The 27,963-nt window shown below is 39.3% G+C and overlaps 5 non-coding genes across 5 annotated transcripts; all 5 read left to right on the top strand.

Moving 5' to 3' along the window:
* Positions 1-603: 603 nt before the first annotated feature.
* Positions 604-685, top strand: TRNAS-GCU (transfer RNA serine (anticodon GCU)). Its single transcript has one exon. It is a non-coding gene; the product is annotated as a tRNA-Ser (tRNA).
* Positions 686-16,483: 15,798 nt separating this feature from the next.
* Positions 16,484-16,565, top strand: TRNAS-GCU (transfer RNA serine (anticodon GCU)). The gene has a single exon. It is a non-coding gene; the product is annotated as a tRNA-Ser (tRNA).
* A 2,564-nt stretch (positions 16,566-19,129) lies between these two features.
* TRNAS-GCU (transfer RNA serine (anticodon GCU)) lies at positions 19,130-19,211 on the top strand. The gene has a single exon. It is a non-coding gene; the product is annotated as a tRNA-Ser (tRNA).
* A 2,565-nt stretch (positions 19,212-21,776) lies between these two features.
* TRNAS-GCU (transfer RNA serine (anticodon GCU)) lies at positions 21,777-21,858 on the top strand. Its single transcript has one exon. It is a non-coding gene; the product is annotated as a tRNA-Ser (tRNA).
* Positions 21,859-24,423: 2,565 nt separating this feature from the next.
* TRNAS-GCU (transfer RNA serine (anticodon GCU)) lies at positions 24,424-24,505 on the top strand. Its single transcript has one exon. It is a non-coding gene; the product is annotated as a tRNA-Ser (tRNA).
* Positions 24,506-27,963: the final 3,458 nt, after the last annotated feature.

The raw sequence follows: 27,963 nt of genomic DNA, 5'->3' as shown, positions 1-27,963 counted from the left end.
ACGTGAGCAGTCGGACAACAATTTATTTAGCGCAAAAATATTTCTTGTTGATGCACGTACGTTTTTAAACTGAAGTGTCAAAGCTGTAGCGGCAATACACCCAGTTTAGGCGGTTTTATGAACTCAGTTTTACTTTCTCCTACTTAAAACGTTTTGCAGAACAATGCAGATTAAATGGGAAGGCAGTTTCACTTCTTTGTATACTATTTGCTGCCTAATGTTGACATGTAAGCACCCCAACAATGAATGACACCTAGAGACTCGAAAGCACCATACCAGTAAAATATTTGTATGAAATTGCACTTTAAATCCACGTACAACTGAAATAAAGCAATCTTAGCTCATTTGAGGGTAGTGTGACAGTAGATCACATATGGATAGAACACGTTTGCAATGTGTAATTTTTATGATTCCATTACATATATCATATAAATTCAAGCTGAAGTAGGGAAGGACAACAAGGTCATTTAGAGCAAAGCTGAAGACATCAAGTTGCCATAACAATCTGTAAATATATGCTCTTTATTATGTGTGGACAACTATCACCTCATAGAACACATTTCGGCTACTATATTTTTTCCTCCTGAAAACTGACTTTTACACGACAAGGTGGCCGAGTGGTTAAGGCGATGAACTGCTAATCCATTGTGCTCTGCATGCGTGGGTTCGAATCCCACCCTTGTTGGTTTATTATTGTGTGTTTACTTTTTAATATGCGGTATGTGTGGTTTAACCCTATTTTATGTGAAAGTTAAATTACGTATCCCATGGTATTTCCGACAGTACAATGCCTCGGTTTGGAAACACCGCTCAGGTGAGCACTGTGCTTAGGCATTACTGTAAACAGCGCCGGCCGGGTTCTGTGCATGAATCACAAATTCTTTCCTCAGGCGGAGGGTTGTTAAGTTGGGGGACGTAGAAGTTTGCAATATATTGTGTAATGAAACTGCATAGAAAATGTGTTAATGTAGAAATAATGCACGCGTTTGAAATGTGCCCACGGGGAGCGGCTACCAATGTATACGAAGACTAATGAAAGTTATTAATGCTGAATTAATTATGTACTGATGTTTTGAACTTGTATTAACATATCAAAATTGGAGTTATGTATTAGGAGTTTGTACATTAAGCAATAGGCCTTAGTTTAGCGAGGGTCTGGGCCTACATGCCTGGTCTCATATTAAACTGTGTTTTTCTAACGTGCAATGTGCTGTTTTCCTGAAGGACACGAAACTTTACTTTTCCAGAAGCTAGAGATGTGTGTAGCTCTAGTAAATTCTTTCTCATGGGACCCGACTTGCTCAAGGAGACATTCTTGCTGAATGCAACAGTGTAATTCGTAACAGGTGCAAGGTTGCCTGGAGTAGGAGAAAACAATGGAACTACTGACTGGTGCGTAAAGTGTAACTTTTCTTAGCTGACATTCCAACCGATGAAGACGTCAATAACATGGGCCAATCAACGACATGTGAACTATGGTTTGTGGAAAATTCTGGTGAAATGCGTGAATAATTATTGGACAGAGATAACGATGCACAAATTATTATCCAACGAGGAATTAGGAGTAAATTAGACCGTTTTGATTTAACCATATGAACTGAGCAGAAATCAGCTATTTATTGGACATTCCACTCCAACCCATTCTTTGCCATTCTACTGAGCCATTTAGGCCATTTCCTTTGAGACTTTGCCGTTTGTTCGTCCTGATACTCTAAACCACCCTTTACTTATTCCTTACCTGATACTCATATCTCCTCTATATGAGGGGAGTTCTTGTTCCTCAGCTATGCAATACAGAGGCTTTGCCCTGTCCTATCTTTGCTGATGGTGAAAACGACTGATGCCCTGAGGACAAAGACTGACGCTGTTTGCTGATCCTTTGGATGGGTAACTATCTGATGAAAATTGTAATTGTCGGCTTGCCTTTTCTTTCTCGGTACCAACTGCTCTTTGATAGAGGCCATAGTTAGATGTTTTCCAAATTTGTGTTTGCTAAATTGTTTTGCATGAAGCCCAACATGCTGATGCTAATTTGAGGTTAGTTAAGGTGTTCACTAAAATCTGACGCAAATAGACAAATTACTGAGTTCTTGCTTTTTTGAAATATGCACTACTGAGACTTTGCTAAGTTGGTTCTTATTAATGATGTGTTAATACTGAGTGAATATTCCCCATGCATTGATTAATTGCATTTCTAATTGCAAATCTGAAGAGTTACTAATGAGATGAATTGCCGATGAGATTAACAGAAATTACTTTAGATTGTAACCAATAGGGAAATAAGTATCCTAACACTTAACTAAATTGGTGTTTTTATTCATGACTGAAAGGTCATGGTGTGTTCACTTTATTGACTCTCATTAAAGGTTATTGATTAGCATGATGATTAGTTATTGCGATTGTTGTTGAGATATTGATCCATTGATTTGTGATGCCAAAAGACATCTCGTACTGGGAAGTCCCCGAACGTAGTCCAAAAGGTTCATCTACCTAGGCGTGTCTCCTTGTAAGTTTACTTATCAAGGTCGTGATGCGCTATCACTAATAAAAAGTCATCTGATCTGTTGCTGCTGAGTCATCGTCAACGAAAACCACCAAGATATTACTTCAATGTGGTGTAATTACGACTGCCTCAGTTTTATGCGTTACGTGAGCAGTCGGACAGCAATTTATTTAGCGCAAAAATATTTCTTGTTGATGCACGTACGTTTTTAAACTGAAGTGTCAAAGCTGTAGCGGCAATACTCCGAGTTTAGGCGGTTTTATAAACTAAGTTTTACTTTCTCCTACTTAAAACGTTTTGCAGAACAATGCACATTAAATGGGAAGGCAGTTTTCCTTATTTGTGTACTATTTGCTGCCTAATGTTGACATGTAAGCACCCCAACAATGAATGACACCTAGAGACTCGAAAGCACCATACCAGTAAAATATTTGTATGAAATTGCACTTTAAATCCACGTACAACTGAAATAAAGCAATCTTAGCTCATTTGAGGGTAGTGTGACAGTAGATCACATATGGATAGAACACGTTTGGAATGAGTAATTTTCATGATTCCATTACATATCATATAAATTCAAGCTGAAGTAGGGAAGGACAACAAGGTCATTTAGAGCAAAGCTGAAGACAACAAGTTGCCATAACAATCTGTAAATATATGCTCTTTATTATGTGTGGACTACTATCACCTCATAGAACACATTTCGGCTACTATATTTTTTCCTCCTGAAAACTGACTTTTACACGAAAAGGTGGCCGAGTGGTTAAGACGATGGACTGCTAATCCATTGTGCTCTGCATGCGTTGGTTCGAATCCCACCCTTGTCGGTTTATTATTGTGTGTTTACTTTTTAATATGCGGTATGTCTGGTTTAACCCTATTTGATGTGAAAGTTAAATTACGTATCCCATGGTATTTCCGACAGTACAATGCCTCGGTTTGGAAACACTGCTCAGGTGAGCACTGTGCTTAGGCATTACTGTAAACTGCGCCGGCCGGGTTCTGTGCATGAATCACAAATTCTTTCCTCAGGCGGAGGGTTGTTAAGTTGGGGGACGTAGAAGTTTGCAATATATTGTGTAATGAAACTGCATAGAAAATGTGTTAATGTAGAAATAATGCACGCGTTTGAAATGTGCCCACGGGGAGTGGCTACCAATGTATACGAAGACTAATGAAAGTTATTAATGCTGAATTAATTATGTACTGATGTTTTGAACTTGTATTAACATATCAAAATTGGAGTTATGTATTAGGAGTTTGTACATTAAGCAATAGGCCTTAGTTTAGCGAGGGTCTGGGCCTACATGCCTGGTCTCATATTAAACTGTGTTTTTCTAACGTGCAATGTGCTGTTTTCCTGAAGGACACGAAACTTTACTTTTCCAGAAGCTAGAGATGTGTGTAGCTCTAGTAAATTCTTTCTCATGGGACCCGACTTGCTCAAGGAGACATTCTTGCTGAATGCAACAGTGTAATTCGTAACAGGTGCAAGGTTGCCTGGAGTAGGAGAAAACAATGGAACTACTGACTGGTGCGTAAAGTGTAACTTTTCTTACCTGACATTCCAACCGATGAAGACGTCAATAACATGGGCCAATCAACGACATGTGAACTATGGTTTGTGGAAAATTCTGGTGAAATGCGTGAATAATTATTGGACAGAGATAACGATGCACAAATTATTATCCAACGAGGAATTAGGAGTAAATTAGACCGTTTTGATTTAACCATATGAACTGAGCAGAAATCAGCTATTTATTGGACATTCCACTCCAACCCATTCTTTGCCATTCTACTGAGCCATTTAGGCCATTTCCTTTGAGACTTTGCCGTTTGTTCGTCCTGATACTCTAAACCACCCTTTACTTATTCCTTACCTGATACTCATATCTCCTCTATATGAGGGGAGTTCTTGTTCCTCAGCTATGCAATACAGAGGCTTTGCCCTGTCCTATCTTTGCTGATGGTGAAAACGACTGATGCCCTGAGGACAAAGACTGACGCTGTTTGCTGATCCTTTGGATGGGTAACTATCTGATGAAAATTGTAATTGTCGGCTTGCCTTTTCTTTCTCGGTACCAACTGCTCTTTGATAGAGGCCATAGTTAGATGTTTTCCAAATTTGTGTTTGCTAAATTGTTTTGCATGAAGCCCAACATGCTGATGCTAATTTGAGGTTAGTTAAGGTGTTCACTAAAATCTGACGCAAATAGACAAATTACTGAGTTCTTGCTTTTTTGAAATATGCACTACTGAGACTTTGCTAAGTTGGTTCTTATTAATGATGTGTTAATACTGAGTGAATATTCCCCATGCATTGATTAATTGCATTTCTAATTGCAAATCTGAAGAGTTACTAATGAGATGAATTGCCGATGAGATTAACAGAAATTACTTTAGATTGTAACCAATAGGGAAATAAGTATCCTAACACTTAACTAAATTGGTGTTTTTATTCATGACTGAAAGGTCATGGTGTGTTCACTTTATTGACTCTCATTAAAGGTTATTGATTAGCATGATGATTAGTTATTGCGATTGTTGTTGAGATATTGATCCATTGATTTGTGATGCCAAAAGACATCTCGTACTGGGAAGTCCCCGAACTTAGTCCAAAAGGTTCATCGACCTAGGCGTGTCTCCTTGTAAGTTTACTTATCAAGGCCGTGATGCGCTATCACTAATAAAAAGTCATCTGATCTGTTGCTGCTGAGTCATCGTCAACGAAAACCACCAAGATATTACTTCAATGTGGTGTAATTACGACTGCCTCAGTTTTATGCGTTACGTGAGCAGTCGGACAACAATTTATTTAGCGCAAAAATATTTCTTGTTGATGCACGTATGTTTTTAAACTGAAGTGTCAAAGCTGTAGCGGCAATACTCCCAGTTTAGGCGGTTTTATAAACTAAGTTTTACTTTCTCCTACTTAAAACATTTTGCAGAACAATGCACATTAAATGGGAAGGCAGTTTTCCTTATTTGTGTACTATTTGCTGCCTAATGTTGACATGTAAGCACCCCAACAATGAATGACACCTAGAGACTCGAAAGCACCATACCAGTAAAATATTTGTATGAAATTGCACTTTAAATCCACGTACAACTGAAATAAAGCAATCTTAGCTCATTTGAGGGTAGTGTGACAGTAGATCACATATGGATAGAACACGTTTGGAATGTGTAATTTTCATGATTCCATTACATATATCATATAAATTCAAGCTGAAGTAGGGAAGGACAACAAGGTCATTTAGAGCAAAGCTGAAGACAACAAGTTGCCATAACAATCTGTAAATATATGCTCTTTATTATGTGTGGACAACTATCACCTCATAGAACACATTTCGGCTACTATATTTTTTCCTCCTGAAAACTGACTTTTACACGAAAAGGTGGCCGAGTGGTTAAGAGGATGGACTGCTAATCCATTGTGCTCTGCATGCGTTAGTTCGAATCCCACCCTTGTCGGTTTATTATTGTGTGTTTACTTTTTAATATGCGGTATGTCTGGTTTAACCCTATTTGATGTGAAAGTTAAATTACGTATCCCATGGTATTTCCGACAGTACAATGCCTCAGTTTGGAAACACTGCTCAGGTGAGCACTGTGCTTAGGCATTACTGTAAACAGCGCTGGCCGGGTTCTGTGCATGAATCACAAATTCTTTCCTCAGGCGGAGGGTTGTTAAGTTGGGGGACGTAGAAGTTTGCAATATATTGTGTAATGAAACTGCATAGAAAATGTGTTAATGTAGAAATAATGCACGCGTTTGAAATGTGCCCACGGGGAGTGGCTACCAATGTATACGAAGACTAATGAAAGTTATTAATGCTGAATTAATTATGTACTGATGTTTTGAACTTGTATTAACATATCAAAATTGGAGTTATGTATTAGGAGTTTGTACATTAAGCAATAGGCCTTAGTTTAGCGAGGGTCTGGGCCTACATGCCTGGTCTCATATTAAACTGTGTTTTTCTAACGTGCAATGTGCTGTTTTCCTGAAGGACACGAAACTTTACTTTTCCAGAAGCTAGAGATGTGTGTAGCTCTAGTAAATTCTTTCTCATGGGACCCGACTTGCTCAAGGAGACATTCTTGCTGAATGCAACAGTGTAATTCGTAACAGGTGCAAGGTTGCCTGGAGTAGGAGAAAACAATGGAACTACTGACTGGTGCGTAAAGTGTAACTTTTCTTACCTGACATTCCAACCGATGAAGACGTCAATAACATGGGCCAATCAACGACATGTGAACTATGGTTTGTGGAAAATTCTGGTGAAATGCGTGAATAATTATTGGACAGAGATAACGATGCACAAATTATTATCCAACGAGGAATTAGGAGTAAATTAGACCGTTTTGATTTAACCATATGAACTGAGCAGAAATCAGCTATTTATTGGACATTCCACTCCAACCCATTCTTTGCCATTCTACTGAGCCATTTAGGCCATTTCCTTTGAGACTTTGCCGTTTGTTCGTCCTGATACTCTAAACCACCCTTTACTTATTCCTTACCTGATACTCATATCTCCTCTATATGAGGGGAGTTCTTGTTCCTCAGCTATGCAATACAGAGGCTTTGCCCTGTCCTATCTTTGCTGATGGTGAAAACGACTGATGCCCTGAGGACAAAGACTGACGCTGTTTGCTGATCCTTTGGATGGGTAACTATCTGATGAAAATTGTAATTGTCGGCTTGCCTTTTCTTTCTCGGTACCAACTGCTCTTTGATAGAGGCCATAGTTAGATGTTTTCCAAATTTGTGTTTGCTAAATTGTTTTGCATGAAGCCCAACATGCTGATGCTAATTTGAGGTTAGTTAAGGTGTTCACTAAAATCTGACGCAAATAGACAAATTACTGAGTTCTTGCTTTTTTGAAATATGCACTACTGAGACTTTGCTAAGTTGGTTCTTATTAATGATGTGTTAATACTGAGTGAATATTCCCCATACATTGATTAATTGCATTTCTAATTGCAAATCTGAAGAGTTACTAATGAGATGAATTGCCGATGAGATTAACAGAAATTACTTTAGATTGTAACCAATAGGGAAATAAGTATCCTAACACTTAACTAAATTGGTGTTTTTATTCATGACTGAAAGGTCATGGTGTGTTCACTTTATTTACTCTCATTAAAGGTTATTGATTAGCATGATGATTAGTTATTGCGATTGTTGTTGAGATATTGATCCATTGATTTGTGATGCCAAAAGACATCTCGTACTGGGAAGTCCCCGAACGTAGTCCAAAAGGTTCATCGACCTAGGCGTGTCTCCTTGTAAGTTTACTTATCAAGGCCGTGATGCGCTATCACTAATAAAAAGTCATCTGATCTGTTGCTGCTGAGTCATCGTCAACGAAAACCACCAAGATATTACTTCAATGTGGTGTAATTACGACTGCCTCAGTTTTATGCGTTACGTGAGCAGTCGGACAACAATTTATTTAGCGCAAAAATATTTCTTGTTGATGCACGTATGTTTTTAAACTGAAGTGTCAAAGCTGTAGCGGCAATACTCCCAGTTTAGGCGGTTTTATAAACTAAGTTTTACTTTCTCCTACTTAAAACATTTTGCAGAACAATGCACATTAAATGGGAAGGCAGTTTTCCTTATTTGTGTACTATTTGCTGCCTAATGTTGACATGTAAGCACCCCAACAATGAATGACACCTAGAGACTCGAAAGCACCATACCAGTAAAATATTTGTATGAAATTGCACTTTAAATCCACGTACAACTGAAATAAAGCAATCTTAGCTCATTTGAGGGTAGTGTGACAGTAGATCACATATGGATAGAACACGTTTGGAATGTGTAATTTTCATGATTCCATTACATATATCATATAAATTCAAGCTGAAGTAGGGAAGGACAACAAGGTCATTTAGAGCAAAGCTGAAGACAACAAGTTGCCATAACAATCTGTAAATATATGCTCTTTATTATGTGTGGACAACTATCACCTCATAGAACACATTTCGGCTACTATATTTTTTCCTCCTGAAAACTGACTTTTACACGAAAAGGTGGCCGAGTGGTTAAGAGGATGGACTGCTAATCCATTGTGCTCTGCATGCGTTGGTTCGAATCCCACCCTTGTCGGTTTATTATTGTGTGTTTACTTTTTAATATGCGGTATGTCTGGTTTAACCCTATTTGATGTGAAAGTTAAATTACGTATCCCATGGTATTTCCGACAGTACAATGCCTCGGTTTGGAAACACTGCTCAGGTGAGCACTGTGCTTAGGCATTACTGTAAACAGCGCCGGCCGGGTTCTGTGCATGAATCACAAATTCTTTCCTCAGGCGGAGGGTTGTTAAGTTGGGGGACGTAGAAGTTTGCAATATATTGTGTAATGAAACTGCATAGAAAATGTGTTAATGTAGAAATAATGCACGCGTTTGAAATGTGCCCACGGGGAGTGGCTACCAATGTATACGAAGACTAATGAAAGTTATTAATGCTGAATTAATTATGTACTGATGTTTTGAACTTGTATTAACATATAAAAATTGGAGTTATGTATTAGGAGTTTGTACATTAAGCACTAGGCCTTAGTTTAGCGAGGGTCTGGGCCTACATGCCTGGTCTCATATTAAACTGTGTTTTTCTAACGTGCAATGTGCTGTTTTCCTGAAGGACACGAAACTTTACTTTTCCAGAAGCTAGAGATGTGTGTAGCTCTAGTAAATTCTTTCTCATGGGACCCGACTTGCTCAAGGAGACATTCTTGCTGAATGCAACAGTGTAATTCGTAACAGGTGCAAGGTTGCCTGGAGTAGGAGAAAACAATGGAACTACTGACTGGTGCGTAAAGTGTAACTTTTCTTACCTGACATTCCAACCGATGAAGACGTCAATAACATGGGCCAATCAACGACATGTGAACTATGGTTTGTGGAAAATTCTGGTGAAATGCGTGAATAATTATTGGACAGAGATAACGATGCACAAATTATTATCCAACGAGGAATTAGGAGTAAATTAGACCGTTTTGATTTAACCATATGAACTGAGCAGAAATCAGCTATTTATTGGACATTCCACTCCAACCCATTCTTTGCCATTCTACTGAGCCATTTAGGCCATTTCCTTTGAGACTTTGCCGTTTGTTCGTCCTGATACTCTAAACCACCCTTTACTTATTCCTTACCTGATACTCATATCTCCTCTATATGAGGGGAGTTCTTGTTCCTCAGCTATGCAATACAGAGGCTTTGCCCTGTCCTATCTTTGCTGATGGTGAAAACGACTGATGCCCTGAGGACAAAGACTGACGCTGTTTGCTGATCCTTTGGATGGGTAACTATCTGATGAAAATTGTAATTGTCGGCTTGCCTTTTCTTTCTCGGTACCAACTGCTCTTTGATAGAGGCCATAGTTAGATGTTTTCCAAATTTGTGTTTGCTAAATTGTTTTGCATGAAGCCCAACATGCTGATGCTAATTTGAGGTTAGTTAAGGTGTTCACTAAAATCTGACGCAAATAGACAAATTACTGAGTTCTTGCTTTTTTGAAATATGCACTACTGAGACTTTGCTAAGTTGGTTCTTATTAATGATGTGTTAATACTGAGTGAATATTCCCCATGCATTGATTAATTGCATTTCTAATTGCAAATCTGAAGAGTTACTAATGAGATGAATTGCCGATGAGATTAACAGAAATTACTTTAGATTGTAACCAATAGGGAAATAAGTATCCTAACACTTAACTAAATTGGTGTTTTTATTCATGACTGAAAGGTCATGGTGTGTTCACTTTATTTACTCTCATTAAAGGTTATTGATTAGCATGATGATTAGTTATTGCGATTGTTGTTGAGATATTGATCCATTGATTTGTGATGCCAAAAGACATCTCGTACTGGGAAGTCCCCGAACGTAGTCCAAAAGGTTCATCTACCTAGGCGTGTCTCCTTGTAAGTTTACTTATCAAGGCCGTGATGCGCTATCACTAATAAAAAGTCATCTGATCTGTTGCTGCTGAGTCATCGTCAACGAAAACCACCAAGATATTACTTCAATGTGGTGTAATTACGACTGCCTCAGTTTTATGCGTTACGTGAGCAGTCGGACAGCAATTTATTTAGCGCAAAAATATTTCTTGTTGATGCACGTACGTTTTTAAACTGAAGTGTCAAAGCTGTAGCGGCAATACTCCGAGTTTAGGCGGTTTTATAAACTAAGTTTTACTTTCTCCTACTTAAAACGTTTTGCAGAACAATGCACATTAAATGGGAAGGCAGTTTTCCTTATTTGTGTACTATTTGCTGCCTAATGTTGACATGTAAGCACCCCAACAATGAATGACACCTAGAGACTCGAAAGCACCATACCAGTAAAATATTTGTATGAAATTGCACTTTAAATCCACGTACAACTGAAATAAAGCAATCTTAGCTCATTTGAGGGTAGTGTGACAGTAGATCACATATGGATAGAACACGTTTGGAATGTGTAATTTTCATGATTCCATTACATATATCATATAAATTCAAGCTGAAGTAGGGAAGGACAACAAGGTCATTTAGAGCAAAGCTGAAGACAACAAGTTGCCATAACAATCTGTAAATATATGCTCTTTATTATGTGTGGACAACTATCACCTCATAGAAAACATTTCGGCTACTATATTTTTTCCTCCTGAAAACTGACTTTTACACGAAAAGGTGGCCGAGTGGTTAAGACGATGGACTGCTAATCCATTGTGCTCTGCATGCGTTGGTTCGAATCCCACCCTTGTCGGTTTATTATTGTGTGTTTACTTTTTAATATGCGGTATGTCTGGTTTAACCCTATTTGATGTGAAAGTTAAATTACGTATCCCATGGTATTTCCGACAGTACAATGCCTCGGTTTGGAAACACTGCTCAGGTGAGCACTGTGCTTAGGCATTACTGTAAACAGCGCCGGCCGGGTTCTGTGCATGAATCACAAATTCTTTCCTCAGGCGGAGGGTTGTTAAGTTGGGGGACGTAGAAGTTTGCAATATATTGTGTAATGAAACTGCATAGAAAATGTGTTAATGTAGAAATAATGCACGCGTTTGAAATGTGCCCACGGGGAGTGGCTACCAATGTATACGAAGACTAATGAAAGTTATTAATGCTGAATTAATTATGTACTGATGTTTTGAACTTGTATTAACATATCAAAATTGGAGTTATGTATTAGGAGTTTGTACATTAAGCAATAGGCCTTAGTTTAGCGAGGGTCTGGGCCTACATGCCTGGTCTCATATTAAACTGTGTTTTTCTAACGTGCAATGTGCTGTTTTCCTGAAGGACACGAAACTTTACTTTTCCAGAAGCTAGAGATGTGTGTAGCTCTAGTAAATTCTTTCTCATGGGACCCGACTTGCTCAAGGAGACATTCTTGCTGAATGCAACAGTGTAATTCGTAACAGGTGCAAGGTTGCCTGGAGTAGGAGAAAACAATGGAACTACTGACTGGTGCGTAAAGTGTAACTTTTCTTACCTGACATTCCAACCGATGAAGACGTCAATAACATGGGCCAATCAACGACATGTGAACTATGGTTTGTGGAAAATTCTGGTGAAATGCGTGAATAATTATTGGACAGAGATAACGATGCACAAATTATTATCCAACGAGGAATTAGGAGTAAATTAGACCGTTTTGATTTAACCATATGAACTGAGCAGAAATCAGCTATTTATTGGACATTCCACTCCAACCCATTCTTTGCCATTCTACTGAGCCATTTAGGCCATTTCCTTTGAGACTTTGCCGTTTGTTCGTCCTGATACTCTAAACCACCCTTTACTTATTCCTTACCTGATACTCATATCTCCTCTATATGAGGGGAGTTCTTGTTCCTCAGCTATGCAATACAGAGGCTTTGCCCTGTCCTATCTTTGCTGATGGTGAAAACGACTGATGCCCTGAGGACAAAGACTGACGCTGTTTGCTGATCCTTTGGATGGGTAACTATCTGATGAAAATTGTAATTGTCGGCTTGCCTTTTCTTTCTCGGTACCAACTGCTCTTTGATAGAGGCCATAGTTAGATGTTTTCCAAATTTGTGTTTGCTAAATTGTTTTGCATGAAGCCCAACATGCTGATGCTAATTTGAGGTTAGTTAAGGTGTTCACTAAAATCTGACGCAAATAGACAAATTACTGAGTTCTTGCTTTTTTGAAATATGCACTACTGAGACTTTGCTAAGTTGGTTCTTATTAATGATGTGTTAATACTGAGTGAATATTCCCCATGCATTGATTAATTGCATTTCTAATTGCAAATCTGAAGAGTTACTAATGAGATGAATTGCCGATGAGATTAACAGAAATTACTTTAGATTGTTACCAATAGGGAAATAAGTATCCTAACACTTAACTAAATTGGTGTTTTTATTCATGACTGAAAGGTCATGGTGTGTTCACTTTATTGACTCTCATTAAAGGTTATTGATTAGCATGATGATTAGTTATTGCGATTGTTGTTGAGATATTGATCCATTGATTTGTGATGCCAAAAGACATCTCGTACTGGGAAGTCCCCGAACGTAGTCCAAAAGGTTCATCTACCTAGGCGTGTCTCCTTGTAAGTTTACTTATCAAGGCCGTGATGCGCTATCACTAATAAAAAGTCATCTGATCTGTTGCTGCTGAGTCATCGTCAACGAAAACCACCAAGATATTACTTCAATGTGGTGTAATTACGACTGCCTCAGTTTTATGCGTTACGTGAGCAGTCGGACAGCAATTTATTTAGCGCAAAAATATTTCTTGTTGATGCACGTACGTTTTTAAACTGAAGTGTCAAAGCTGTAGCGGCAATACTCCGAGTTTAGGCGGTTTTATAAACTAAGTTTTACTTTCTCCTACTTAAAACGTTTTGCAGAACAATGCACATTAAATGGGAAGGCAGTTTTCCTTATTTGTGTACTCTTTGCTGCCTAATGTTGACATGTAAGCACCCCAACAATGAATGACACCTAGAGACTCGAAAGCACCATACCAGTAAAATATTTGTATGAAATTGCACTTTAAATCCACGTACAACTGAAATAAAGCAATCTTAGCTCATTTGAGGGTAGTGTGACAGTAGATCACATATGGATAGAACACGTTTGGAATGTGTAATTTTCATGATTCCATTACATATATCATATAAATTCAAGCTGAAGTAGGGAAGGACAACAAGGTCATTTAGAGCAAAGCTGAAGACAACAAGTTGCCATAACAATCTGTAAATATATGCTCTTTATTATGTGTGGACAACTATCACCTCATAGAACACATTTCGGCTACTATATTTTTTCCTCCTGAAAACTGACTTTTACACGAAAAGGTGGCCGAGTGGTTAAGACGATGGACTGCTAATCCATTGTGCTCTGCATGCGTTGGTTCGAATCCCACCCTTGTCGGTTTATTATTGTGTGTTTACTTTTTAATATGCGGTATGTCTGGTTTAACCCTATTTGATGTGAAAGTTAAATTACGTATCCCATGGTATTTCCGACAGTACAATGCCTCGGTTTGGAAACACTGCTCAGGTGAGCACTGTGCTTAGGCATTACTGTAAACAGCGCCGGCCGGGTTCTGTGCATGAATCACAAATTCTTTCCTCAGGCGGAGGGTTGTTAAGTTGGGGGACGTAGAAGTTTGCAATATATTGTGTAATGAAACTGCATAGAAAATGTGTTAATGTAGAAATAATGCACGCGTTTGAAATGTGCCCACGGGGAGTGGCTACCAATGTATACGAAGACTAATGAAAGTTATTAATGCTGAATTAATTATGTACTGATGTTTTGAACTTGTATTAACATATCAAAATTGGAGTTATGTATTAGGAGTTTGTACATTAAGCAATAGGCCTTAGTTTAGCGAGGGTCTGGGCCTACATGCCTGGTCTCATATTAAACTGTGTTTTTCTAACATGCAATGTGCTGTTTTCCTGAAGGACACGAAACTTTACTTTTCCAGAAGCTAGAGATGTGTGTAGCTCTAGTAAATTCTTTCTCATGGGACCCGACTTGCTCAAGGAGACATTCTTGCTGAATGCAACAGTGTAATTCGTAACAGGTGCAAGGTTGCCTGGAGTAGGAGAAAACAATGGAACTACTGACAGGTGCGTAAAGTGTAACTTTTCTTACCTGACATTCCAACCGATGAAGACGTCAATAACATGGGCCAATCAACGACATGTGAACTATGGTTTGTGGAAAATTCTGGTGAAATGCGTGAATAATTATTGGACAGAGATAACGATGCACAAATTATTATCCAACGAGGAATTAGGAGTAAATTAGACCGTTTTGATTTAACCATATGAACTGAGCAGAAATCAGCTATTTATTGGACATTCCACTCCAACCCATTCTTTGCCATTCTACTGAGCCATTTAGGCCATTTCCTTTGAGACTTTGCCGTTTGTTCGTCCTGATACTCTAAACCACCCTTTACTTATTCCTTACCTGATACTCATATCTCCTCTATATGAGGGGAGTTCTTGTTCCTCAGCTATGCAATACAGAGGCTTTGCCCTGTCCTATCTTTGCTGATGGTGAAAACGACTGATGCCCTGAGGACAAAGACTGACGCTGTTTGCTGATCCTTTGGATGGGTAACTATCTGATGAAAATTGTAATTGTCGGCTTGCCTTTTCTTTCTCGGTACCAACTGCTCTTTGATAGAGGCCATAGTTAGATGTTTTCCAAATTTGTGTTTGCTAAATTGTTTTGCATGAAGCCCAACATGCTGATGCTAATTTGAGGTTAGTTAAGGTGTTCACTAAAATCTGACGCAAATAGACAAATTACTGAGTTCTTGCTTTTTTGAAATATGCACTACTGAGACTTTGCTAAGTTGGTTCTTATTAATGATGTGTTAATACTGAGTGAATATTCCCCATGCATTGATTAATTGCATTTCTAATTGCAAATCTGAAGAGTTACTAATGAGATGAATTGCCGATGAGATTAACAGAAATTACTTTAGATTGTAACCAATAGGGAAATAAGTATCCTAACACTTAACTAAATTGGTGTTTTTATTCATGACTGAAAGGTCATGGTGTGTTCACTTTATTTACTCTCATTAAAGGTTATTGATTAGCATGATGATTAGTTATTGCGATTGTTGTTGAGATATTGATCCATTGATTTGTGATGCCAAAAGACATCTCGTACTGGGAAGTCCCCGAACGTAGTCCAAAAGGTTCATCTACCTAGGCGTGTCTCCTTGTAAGTTTACTTATCAAGGCCGTGATGCGCTATCACTAATAAAAAGTCATCTGATCTGTTGCTGCTGAGTCATCGTCAACGAAAACCACCAAGATATTACTTCAATGTGGTGTAATTACGACTGCCTCAGTTTTATGCGTTACGTGAGCAGTCGGACAGCAATTTATTTAGCGCAAAAATATTTCTTGTTGATGCACGTACGTTTTTAAACTGAAGTGTCAAAGCTGTAGCGGCAATACTCCCAGTTTAGGCGGTTTTATAAACTAAGTTTTACTTTCTCCTACTTAAAACATTTTGCAGAACAATGCACATTAAATGGGAAGGCAGTTTTCCTTATTTGTGTACTATTTGCTGCCTAATGTTGACATGTAAGCACCCCAACAATGAATGACACCTAGAGACTCGAAAGCACCATACCAGTAAAATATTTGTATGAAATTGCACTTTAAATCCACGTACAACTGAAATAAAGCAATCTTAGCTCATTTGAGGGTAGTGTGACAGTAGATCACATATGGATAGAACACGTTTGGAATGTGTAATTTTCATGATTCCATTACATATATCATATAAATTCAAGCTGAAGTAGGGAAGGACAACAAGGTCATTTAGAGCAAAGCTGAAGACAACAAGTTGCCATAACAATCTGTAAATATATGCTCTTTATTATGTGTGGACAACTATCACCTCATAGAACACATTTCGGCTACTATATTTTTTCCTCCTGAAAACTGACCTTTACACGACAAGGTGGCCAAGTGGTTAAGGCGATGGACTGCTAATCCATTGTACTCTGCATGCGTTGGTTCGAATCCCACCCTTGTCGGTTTATTATTGTGTGTTTACTTTTTAATATGCGGTATGTCTGGTTTAACCCTATTTTATGTGAAAGTTAAATTACGTATCCCATGGTATTTCCGACAGTACAATGCCTCGGTTTGGAAACACCGCTCAGGTGAGCACTGTGCTTAGGCATTACTGTAAACAGCGCCGGCCGGGTTCTGTGCACGAATCACAAATTCTTTCCTCAGGCGGAGGGTTGTTAAGTTGGGGGACGTAGAAGTTTGCAATATATTGTGTAATGAAACTGCATAGAAAATGTGTTAATGTAGAAATAATGCACGCGTTTAAAATGTGCCCACGGGGAGTGGCTACCAATGTATACGAAGACTAATGAAAGTTATTAATGCTGAATTAATTATGTACTGATGTTTTGAACTTGTATTAACATATCAAAATTGGAGTTATGTATTAGGAGTTTGTACATTAAGCACTAGGCCTTAGTTTAGCGACGGTCTGGGCCTACATGCCTGGTCTCATATTAAACTGTGTTTTTCTAACGTGCAATGTGCTGTTTTCCTGAAGGACACGAAACTGTACTTTTCCAGAAGCTAGAGGTGTGTGTAGCTGTAGTAAATTCTTTCTCATGGGACCCGACTTGCTCAAGGAGACATTCTTGCTGAATGCAACAGTGTAATTCGTAACAGGTGCAAGGTTGCCTGGAGTAGGAGAAAACAATGGAACTACTGACAGGTGCGTAAAGTGTAACTTTCCTTACCTGACATTCCAACCGATGAAGACGTCAATAACATGGGCCAATCAACGACATGTGAACTATGGTTTGTGGAAAATTCTGGTGAAATGCGTGAATAATTATTAGACAGAGATAACGATGCACAAATTATTATCCAACGAGGAATTAGGAGTACATTAGACAGTTTTGATTAAACATATGAACTGAGCAGAAATCAGCTATTTATTGGACATTCCACTCCAACCCATTCTTTGCCATTCTACTGAGCCATTTAGGCCATTTCCTTTGAGACTTTGCCGTTTGTTCGTCCTGATACTCTAAACCACCCTTTACTTATTCCTTACCTGATACTCATATCTCCTCTATATGAGGGGAGTTCTTGTTCCTCAGCTATGCAATACAGAGGCTTTGCCCTGTCCTATCTTTGCTGATGGTGAAAACGACTGATGCCCTGAGGACAAAGACTGACGCTGTTTGCTGATCCGTTGGATGGGTAACTATCTGATGAAAATTTTAATTGTCGGCTTGCCTTTTCTTTCTCGGTACCAACTGCTCTTTGATAGAGGCCATAGTTAGATGTTTTCCAAATTTGTGTTTGCTAAATTGTTTTGCATGAAGCCCAACATGCTGATTCTAATTTGAGGTTAGTTAAGGTGTTCACTAAAATCTGACGCAAATAGACAAATTACTGAGTTCTTGCTTTTTTGAATCATGCACTACTGAGACTTTGCTAAGTTGGTTCTTATTAATGATGTGATAATACTGAGTGAATATTCTCCATGCATTGATTAATTGCATTTCTAATTGCAAATCTGAAGAGTTACTAATGAGATGAATTGCTGATGAGATTAACAGAAATGACTTTAGATTGTAACCAATAGGGAAATAAGTATCCTAACACTTAACTAAATTGGTGTTTTTATTCATGACTGAAAGGTCATGGTGTGTTCACTTTATTGACTCTCATTAAAGGTTATTGATTAGCATGATGATTAGTTATTGCGATTGTTGTTGAGATATTGATCCATTGATTTGTGATGCCAAAAGACATCTCGTACTGGGAAGTCCCTGAACGTAGTCCAAAAGGTTCATCGACCTAGGCGTGTCTCCTTGTAAGTTTACTTATCAAGGCCGTGATGCGCTATCACTAATAAAAAGTCATCTGATCTGTTGCTGCTGAGTCATCATCAATGAAAACCACCAAGATATAACTTCAATGTGGTGTAATTACGACTGCCTCAGTTTTATGCGTTACGTGAGCAGTCGGACAGCAATTTATTTAGCGCAAAAATATTTCTTCTTGATGCACGTACGTTTTTAAACTGAAGTGTCAAAGCTGTAGCGGCAATACTCCCAGTTTAGGCGGTTTTATGAACTAAGTTTTACTTTCTCCTACTTAAAACGTTTTGCAGAACAATGCAGAATAAATGGGAAGGCAGTTTCACTTCTTTGTATACTATTTGCTGCCTAATGTTGACATGTAAGCACCCCAACAATGAATGACACCTAGAGACTCGAAAGCACCATACCAGTAAAATATTTGTATGAAATTGCACTTTAAATCCACGTACAACTGAAATAAAGCAATCTTAGCTCATTTGAGGGTAGTGTGACAGTAGATCACATATGGATAGAACACGTTTGCAATGTGTAATTTTTATGATTCCATTACATATATCATATAAATTCAAGCTGAAGTAGGGAAGGACAACAAGGTCATTTAGAGCAAAGCTGAAGACAACAAGTTGCCATAACAATCTGTAAATATATGCTCTTTATTATGTGTGGACAACTATCACCTCATAGAACACATTTCGGCTACTATATTTTTTCCTCCTGAAAACTGACTTTTACACGACAAGGTGGCCGAGTGGTTAAGGTGATGAACTGCTAATCCACTGTGCTCTGCATGCGTGGGTTCGAATCCCACACTTGTCGGTTTATTATTGTGTGTTTACTTTTTAATATGCGGTATGTCTGGTTTAACCCTATTTTATGTGAAAGTTAAATTACGTATCCCATGGTATTTCCGACAGTACAATGCCTCGGTTTGGAAACACCGCTCAGGTGAGCACTGTGCTTAGGCATTACTGTAAACAGCGCCGGCCGGGTTCTGTGCATGAATCACAAATTCTTTCCTCAGGCGGAGGGTTGTTAAGTTGGGGGACGTAGAAGTTTGCAATATATTGTGTAATGAAACTGCATAGAAAATGTGTTAATGTAGAAATAATGCACGCGTTTGAAATGTGCCCACGGGGAGTGGCTACCAATGTATACGAAGACTAATGAAAGTTATTAATGCTGAATTAATTATGTACTGATGTTTTGAACTTGTATTAACATATCAAAATTGGAGTTATGTATTAGGAGTTTGTACATTAAGCAATAGGCCTTAGTTTAGCGAGGGTCTGGGCCTACATGCCTGGTCTCATATTAAACTGTGTTTTTCTAACGTGCAATGTGCTGTTTTCCTGAAGGACACGAAACTTTACTTTTCCAGAAGCTAGAGATGTGTGTAGCTCTAGTAAATTCTTTCTCATGGGACCCGACTTGCTCAAGGAGACATTCTTGCTGAATGCAACAGTGTAATTCGTAACAGGTGCAAGGTTGCCTGGAGTAGGAGAAAACAATGGAACTACTGACTTTTGCGTAAAGTGTAACTTTTCTTACCTGACATTCCAACCGATGAAGACGTCAATAACATGGGCCAATCAACGACATGTGAACTATGGTTTGTGGAAAATTCTGGTGAAATGCGTGAATAATTATTGGACAGAGATAACGATGCAGAAATTATTATCCAACGAGGAATTAGGAGTAAATTAGACAGTTTTGATTTAACCATATGACCTGAGCAGAAATCAGCTATTTATTGGACATTCCACTCCAACCCATTCTTTGCCATTCTACTGAGCCATTTAGGCCATTTCCTTTGAGACTTTGCCGTTTGTTCGTCCTGATACTCTAAACCACCCTTTACTTATTCCTTACCTGATACTCATATCTCCTCTATATGAGGGGAGTTCTTGTTCCTCAGCTATGCAATACAGAGGCTTTGCCCTGTCCTATCTTTGCTGATGGTGAAAACGACTGATGCCCTGAGGACAAAGACTGACGCTGTTTGCTGATCCTTTGGATGGGTAACTATCTGATGAAAATTGTAATTGTCGGCTTGCCTTTTCTTTCTCGGTACCAACTGCTCTTTGATAGAGGCCATAGTTAGATGTTTTCCAAATTTGTGTTTGCTAAATTGTTTTGCATGAAGCCCAACATGCTGATGCTAATTTGAGGTTAGTTAAGGTGTTCACTAAAATCTGACGCAAATAGACAAATTACTGAGTTCTTGCTTTTTTGAAATATGCACTACTGAGACTTTGCTAAGTTGGTTCTTATTAATGATGTGTTAATACTGAGTGAATATTCCCCATGCATTGATTAATTGCATTTCTAATTGCAAATCTGAAGAGTTACTAATGAGATGAATTGCCGATGAGATTAACAGAAATTACTTTAGATTGTAACCAATAGGGAAATAAGTATCCTAACACTTAACTAAATTGGTGTTTTTATTCATGACTGAAAGGTCATGGTGTGTTCACTTTATTTACTCTCATTAAAGGTTATTGATTAGCATGATGATTAGTTATTGCGATTGTTGTTGAGATATTGATCCATTGATTTGTGATGCCAAAAGACATCTCGTACTGGGAAGTCCCCGAACGTAGTCCAAAAGGTTCATCTACCTAGGCGTGTCTCCTTGTAAGTTTACTTATCAAGGCCGTGATGCGCTATCACTAATAAAAAGTCATCTGATCTGTTGCTGCTGAGTCATCGTCAACGAAAACCACCAAGATATTACTTCAATGTGGTGTAATTACGACTGCCTCAGTTTTATGCGTTACGTGAGCAGTCGGACAGCAATTTATTTAGCGCAAAAATATTTCTTGTTGATGCACGTACGTTTTTAAACTGAAGTGTCAAAGCTGTAGCGGCAATACTCTCAGTTTAGGCGGTTTTATAAACTAAGTTTTACTTTCTCCTACTTAAAACGTTTTGCAGAACAATGCACATTAAATGGGAAGGCAGTTTTCCTTATTTGTGTACTATTTGCTTCCTAATGTTGACATGTAAGCACCCCAACAATGAATGACACCTAGAGACTCGAAAGCACCATTCCAGTAAAATATTTGTATGAAATTGCACTTTAAATCCACGTACAACTGAAATAAAGCAATCTTAGCTCATTTGAGGGTAGTGTGACAGTAGATCACATATGGATAGAACACGTTTGGAATGTGTAATTTTCATGATTCCATTACATATATCATATAAATTCAAGCTGAAGTAGGGAAGGACAACAAGGTCATTTAGAGAAAAGCTGAAGACAACAAGTTGCCATAACAATCTGTAAATATATGCTCTTTATTATGTGTGGACAACTATCACCTCATAGAACACATTTCGGCTACTATATTTTTTCCTCCTGAAAACTGACTTTTACATGAAAAGGTGGCCGAGTGGTTAAGGCGATGGACTGCTAATCCATTGTGCTCTGCATGCGTTGGTTCGAATCCCACCCTTGTCGGTTTATTATTGTGTGTTTACTTTTTAATATGCGGTATGTCTGGTTTAACCCTATTTGATGTGAAAGTTAAATTACGTATCCCATGGTATTTCCGACAGTACAATGCCTCGGTTTGGAAACACTGCTCAGGTGAGCACTGTGCTTAGGCATTACTGTAAACAGCGCCGGCCGGGTTCTGTGCATGAATCACAAATTCTTTCCTCAGGCGGAGGGTTGTTAAGTTGGGGGACGTAGAAGTTTGCAATATATTGTGTAATGAAACTGCATAGAAAATGTGTTAATGTAGAAATAATGCACGCGTTTGAAATGTGCCCACGGGGAGTGGCTACCAATGTATACGAAGACTAATGAAAGTTATTAATGCTGAATTAATTATGTACTGATGTTTTGAACTTGTATTAACATATCAAAATTGGAGTTATGTATTAGGAGTTTGTACATTAAGCACTAGGCCTTAGTTTAGCGAGGGTCTGGGCCTACATGCCTGGTCTCATATTAAACTGTGTTTTTCTAACGTGCAATGTGCTGTTTTCCTGAAGGACACGAAACTGTACTTTTCCAGAAGCTAGAGATGTGTGTAGCTCTAGTAAATTCTTTCTCATGGGACCCGACTTGCTCAAGGAGACATTCTTGCTGAATGCAACAGTGTAATTCGTAACAGGTGCAAGGTTGCCTGGAGTAGGAGAAAACAATGGAACTACTGACTGGTGCGTAAAGTGTAACTTTTCTTACCTGACATTCCAACCGATGAAGACGTCAATAACATGGGCCAATCAACGACATGTGAACTATGGTTTGTGGAAAATTCTGGTGAAATGCGTGAATAATTATTGGACAGAGATAACGATGCACAAATTATTATCCAACGAGGAATTAGGAGTAAATTAGACTGTTTTGATTTAACCATATGAACTGAGCAGAAATCAGCTATTTATTGGACATTCCACTCCAACCCATTCTTTGCCATTCTACTGAGCCATTTAGGCCATTTCCTTTGAGACTTTGCCGTTTGTTCGTCCTGATACTCTAAACCACCCTTTACTTATTCCTTACCTGATACTCATATCTCCTCTATATGAGGGGAGTTCTTGTTCCTCAGCTATGCAATACAGAGGCTTTGCCCTGTCCTATCTTTGCTGATGGTGAAAACGACTGATGCCCTGAGGACAAAGACTGACGCTGTTTGCTGATCCTTTGGATGGGTAACTATCTGATGAAAATTGTAATTGTCGGCTTGCCTTTTCTTTCTCGGTACCAACTGCTCTTTGATAGAGGCCATAGTTAGATGTTTTCCAAATTTGTGTTTGCTAAATTGTTTTGCATGAAGCCCAACATGCTGATGCTAATTTGAGGTTAGTTAAGGTGTTCACTAAAATCTGACGCAAATAGACAAATTACTGAGTTCTTGCTTTTTTGAAATATGCACTACTGAGACTTTGCTAAGTTGGTTCTTATTAATGATGTGTTAATACTGAGTGAATATTCCCCATGCATTGATTAATTGCATTTCTAATTGCAAATCTGAAGAGTTACTAATGAGATGAATTGCCGATGAGATTAACAGAAATGACTTTAGATTGTAACCAATAGGGAAATAAGTATCCTAACACTTAACTAAATTGGTGTTTTTATTCATGACTGAAAGGTCATGGTGTGTTCACTTTATTGACTCTCATTAAAGGTTATTGATTAGCATGATGATTAGTTATTGCGATTGTTGTTGAGATATTGATCCATTGATTTGTGATGCCAAAAGACATCTCGTACTGGGAAGTCCCCGAACGTAGTCCAAAAGGTTCATCGACCTAGACGTGTCTCCTTGTAAGTTTACTTATCAAGGTCGTGATGCGCTATCACTAATAAAAAGTCATCTGATCTGTTGCTGCTGAGTCATCGTCAACGAAAACCACCAAGATATTACTTCAATGTGGTGTAATTACGACTGCCTCAGTTTTATGCGTTACGTGAGCAGTCGGACAGCAATTTATTTAGCGCAAAAATATTTCTTGTTGATGCACGTACGTTTTTAAACTGAAGTGTCAAAGCTGTAGCGGCAATACTCCCAGTTTAGGCGGTTTTATAAACTAAGTTTTACTTTCTCCTACTTAAAACGTTTTGCAGAACAATGCACATTAAATGGGAAGGCAGTTTTCCTTATTTGTGTACTATTTGCTGCCTAATGTTGACATGTAAGCACCCCAACAATGAATGACACTTAGAGACTCGAAAGCACCATACCAGTAAAATATTTGTATGAAATTGCACTTTAAATCCACGTACAACTGAAATAAAGCAATCTTAGCTCATTTGAGGGTAGTGTGACAGTAGATCACATATGGATAGAACACGTTTGGAATGTGTAATTTTCATGATTCCATTACATATATCATATAAATTCAAGCTGAAGTAGGGAAGGACAACAAGGTCATTTAGAGCAAAGCTGAAGACAACAAGTTGCCATAACAATCTGTAAATATATGCTCTTTATTATGTGTGGACAACTATCACCTCATAGAACACATTTCGGCTACTATATTTTTTCCTCCTGAAAACTGACCTTTACTCGACAAGGTGGCCGAGTGGTTAAGGCGATGGACTGCTAATCCATTGTGCTCTGCATGCGTGGGTTCGAATCCCACCCTTGTCGGTTTATTATTGTGTGTTTACTTTTTAATATGCGGTATGTCTGGTTTAACCCTATTTTATGTGAAAGTTAAATTACGTATCCCATGGTATTTCCGACAGTACAATGTCTCGGTTTGGAAACACCGCTCAGGTGAGCACTGTGCTTAGGCATTACTGTAAACAGCGCCGGCCGGGTTCTGTGCATGAATCACAAATTCTTTCCTCAGGCGGAGGGTTGTTAAGTTGGGGGACGTAGAAGTTTGCAATATATTGTTGTGAGAAACTGGGGCTGATTGCAGAGGCCCCATAACTTTTTGCCCCCATTTTCCACTTTATGCTGGTGTTTTCCTGACTCTGATGGTGCCCTGGGTACTGCTAACCAGTCCCAGGGCCTGTGCTCTGTGTAAAATGGATATGCAAATTAGGCTAATTATAATTGGCTAAGTTAAACTACCTATAAGTCCCTAGTATATGGTAGGGCATGTAGGTTTAGGGACCACAGCATAGGTGGTGCACACCTAGGTGCATTGCTGAGGTGCCCAGTGTCATTTTAAAAGCAAGCCTGCCTTGCTGGCTGCTTTTAAATTAAAGTTATATGCAAATTCGACTTTGGAATTAAAGGTACTTCCAAAGTCTTAAACTACCTTATTTTTACATATAAGTCACCCCTAAGGTGTGCCCTATGTGCCCCTAGGGCTGGGTGCCATGTAACTATAAGCAGGGACTTTATAAAAATAGATTTATAAGCCCTGGTGAGGTAAAAACAGCCAAATTCGTTTTTTCCTCATTGAAGTAAATGGCCTTCATAGGCTAGAATGGGCAGACTTTATTTTAAATGTTAAAGTCTCCTTAAATGTTACATACCAAGAATTTGGTATCAAATTGATTGTTATAATAAATCCCACAACTTCCAGTTGTTGGATTTAATATAACTAGTACAGGTAAAAAGTTTAGACTTTACCTAAAAAGTTGCCAATTTCAGCTCTGCATTGTTTTTGCTGCTGTGCTCTGATTGGTCAGCCTGCAGCAGCTTCTGCCAGGCTACTTTAATGAGGTGTGAAGTGGCCTGGCTTCACACAAAGGAATGTGCTTGGGGGAGAGAAAATCTCCCCTCAGCAGATGGTGAGGCAGGAAGGGGGAGGGCTGCCAAACTGCTCTTCAAAGGCAGAGAAGGACATTTGCAGCACCCAGCAACACCCCCACATCCTGCAACCCCAGACAGCTAGGTGCCCCCTTGATTAGATTAGGAGAGGGCAGGAGAGGGGTGTGTTTATGATTTTTAGCCACACCAGTGGGTGGGCTCAGCCAGATGTAACCTCCAAAAATCAGATTCATCCATGTTGCCTTCTGGGATGGATTTTTGCCACACTTCCCAGGAAGTGGTCATCACAGGGGGACGACCCTGTCCCTGATTGGAGAACCAGGGCCCCCCCTGCTTTTCACCCAGGAGCAAGGATAAAACTGGCAGACCTGCACCCACGCCTCAGATCCCCTCCAGAATTCAACAAGAAAGGAACTAAAGAAGAAGAAGGACTGCCCTGCTGGACCCCTGGCCTGCACCTGGACCCTGCACTCAGAAGGACTGCACCAGCTGCACACTTGGGCTTCACCACAAGAAGGACTTTGCCTGGCTTCAACTGGTTCAAGGAGGGACTCCCTGTTTGCTACAGGTGAAAAATTGCTAAACCAGAGTCCCCTGCACCAACTCCTGAAGAAAACGACCAGCTGACCACTGTCCAGTGGCCAAAAAGGAGTTTGCGCCAGGTGCATTCTGGGAGTTGAAGTCCGCACCCCCAAGGACCATCACAGAACTTCTGGACCCTTGGGGTGAGCTGTGGACCCCAAAAGAACCTTAAAAGAACATCTGGGTGAAGCCCCAGAAGTTTGGAAAAGATTGGAGAATTTTTGAAAAAAAGCTCCATAAAGTGACCGACCCGACGCGGAAATTCTAGCCGGCTTGCCTCAACCGCGACCCGGCCTGACTTCGTGGTTCGTCCCGGTAAAGAAAAACATCCAAAAAAGAGACTAAGTCCGAACGTAAAAAGTTGACCGGGACCTCCCAGCCATCGTATCCGAGAAGGGCTCCATGGACGTCGGATTAAGATCCAGGTTTACCCCGGTCGAAGGATTTTCATCTCGAAAAAACGACTAAGTCCGAAGGTAAAAATCACCTCCGAGGAAACCGACTTCGCGTATCCGGACAAGGGCTCCAGGAGGTCGGATTTAACTGGCAGGTTCGTCCCGGGGAAGAAAAACATCAAAAAAGAGACTAAGTCAGAAGGTAACTTTTTAACCGAGGCCTCCCGCGACTTGTAGCCGAGCAGGGCTCCATCGCGGTCGGCCTGAAAGTTTGACTTTGCCCCGGTCCTGGTGCAACCAGATGACCCGATTGGCGCTTTTTGTTTCTAAGCGCTAGAAAATAATAATACTTTAAAAATTCATATCTCCGGTTCACCTGAACCGATTTTAATCGTTTTTGTGTCATTTTAAAGATAAAAATATAAGCTATTTTTATAAATTGGTTTTGGATTTTTAAACTGTTTCCTGTGTTTTATTTAATTACTGTTTTGTGATATTTGAATGCTTTACACTTTGTCTCCTAAGTTAAGCCTTGACGCTCGATGCCAAGCTACCAAGGGTAGAGCTGGGATTAATTTACTGAGACCTAACTGTACCTATGTGGAGGTTAGTGGCTTGTTGCTAGGTGTAGGTACCTACCTGCCCTACCAATAACCCATTTTCCAACATAATTGGAAGCAGCGACGGGATCCTGTACTTGTGTTCAATATCACGTTACAGTTTTAGGTAAAACAAATTAAAAATCCTTTAAATTGTCCTAGTGCAAAAATTGTTTTTAATTTTTAATTTGGATTAATTTCAATTATTGAATTTTTGTAATTTTTCTAAATTCTTGTTTCCAATTTTTGCAAAAAGTTTTTGTTGACACAAAACTAGGGAACCATGGAGCTTGATCTGGCTAGCCTACCCACACTGACAGTAGTCCAGCTTAGGGGGTTGTGTATTGAAAGAGGGTTGCCTGCAACCACTAATCTCAGGAAGGAAATCCTGATTAAATCCCTGACAGCATGGGCTGAGGCCCAAGAGGTAGAGACAGAGGAAGCTCCAGAGGGGGAAGAAAAAGGGGAAGATGCTAACTCTAACCACTCAGGGGAGGGAAGGCATCTGAGCCTAAGTGAGGAAGTGGAAGAACGGTCCTCAGTAAACACAGTCACTAGGGGCAGACCCAAAGCTAGTGGTGGGAAGGAGGTCCTTTCAGGAGGAGAGAACCCATCCATCAGAGAAAGAGAGCTGGAGGCCCAGCTAGCATACATAGCTTTGGAAGCAGAGAAGCTGGCCCTAGAAAAGAAAAAGTGGGCATACAAAGAGAAAAGAGATGGAAGCAGCGATAAAGAAGCTGAGGTGTCCATGGGTGGGGGAGTTTTCCCCAGATTACCCAAGGGGGTAGTTCCTGCTTATATA

The sequence above is a fragment of the Pleurodeles waltl genome, chromosome 12 (assembly GCF_031143425.1).
Source record: "Pleurodeles waltl isolate 20211129_DDA chromosome 12, aPleWal1.hap1.20221129, whole genome shotgun sequence".
Classification (NCBI taxonomy): Eukaryota; Metazoa; Chordata; class Amphibia; order Caudata; family Salamandridae; genus Pleurodeles; species Pleurodeles waltl.
Note: the sequence above shows the minus strand (reverse complement) of the source record. Positions and strands in the feature narration are given on the sequence as shown.